The sequence below is a fragment of the Otolemur garnettii genome, unplaced genomic scaffold, assembly GCF_000181295.1.
Source record: "Otolemur garnettii isolate 467f Iridium unplaced genomic scaffold, OtoGar3 scaffold00014, whole genome shotgun sequence".
Taxonomy (NCBI): domain Eukaryota; kingdom Metazoa; phylum Chordata; class Mammalia; order Primates; family Galagidae; genus Otolemur; species Otolemur garnettii.
The window spans coordinates 14,216,628-14,217,668 of NW_003852409.1; the positions used below are offsets into that span (position 1 = coordinate 14,216,628).

At 33.6% G+C, this 1,041-nt stretch overlaps 1 protein-coding gene across 1 annotated transcript in view; it reads left to right on the forward strand.

Annotated features, from left to right (window-relative positions):
- Positions 1–1,041, forward strand: part of MUSK (muscle associated receptor tyrosine kinase) — a 111,475-nt gene that overhangs the window by 18,572 nt on the left and 91,862 nt on the right. The window lies entirely within an intron of this gene.

A 1,041-nucleotide genomic window follows, 5' to 3' on the forward strand; every position in this document is an offset into this window, starting at 1 on the left:
AAGAAAGTAGAGTGAAATAATGAGCAGAAATCAATGTAAAATAAAACAGAAAATAATAGAAATAATAGAAAAGTTTAAAAAACTACAAATACAATAATTCTTTGTGCACTGTTACCCACTTACAAACTTCTAGTATCAATTTTTTTCCATATACATGTTAACCAAATCTAAATATTTCTGTTTACATATACGCGAACCCTGGGCATTCCAGTCGGGGCTGGCTAGGGAAAAAAGCAAAGATGGGAACCGAGAACGTTAGGGATGGGAAAGCAATGCAAAGACAAATCCAGGGTCTTCTTTATTTGTTAGCTGGTTAAATCTTTTTCTCAATATTAGATCTCTGAGACTTAGGGGATAAAAAAGATGAAAATAAACTCCAGGCTTTAGAGCTGCCAGTTTCTTGGAGGAGGAAGGAGAGAAATAGAAATGAGGTTTAAAGAGAAGAAATGAGAATGTTCTGGAGAGAGGTTAGAGCAAGAAAACTCAAGTCTGGTAAACACACACTTTGGCAAATCTGCCTTAGTCACAACGAGGAGTCGAATTAAAAATCTATTGTTCATATGCTTATTTCATACTGCTTTTGTCTCTCATTCCCACATTTACTGATTATACCACATCATTGTCCTGTCCATCTTTGTAACATCCAACAGCGAGAGCATAGACTCTGTTGACCATCTTACTCAGCCCAGCACTTTCCACCAGGAATACAGAGGTGTCAATATATGTCAGCTAATTGGTACAAAGTATAAAATTGATTGGCTTTGTTTTATTTTAAATAAACAATGCTAATTTTTAATGATTATCTATATAACTCTCTGGCATTCCTTTTGCTATAAATCCTGGTGCATTTTCTCCAGGGAAAAACAATAGTGGTTCTATATATGTTACTGAACCAGAGATCCGAAAAGAAAATGGCAATGTAACATTTTAATTCCAAAGAGTAATTTTTATATTATTTGTGGAATTTTTCAAAAGATGTATATATTAATCGATTTTTCTGAAGATATCATATAGGATGCAGAGCAAACAATGTAGTTAAAA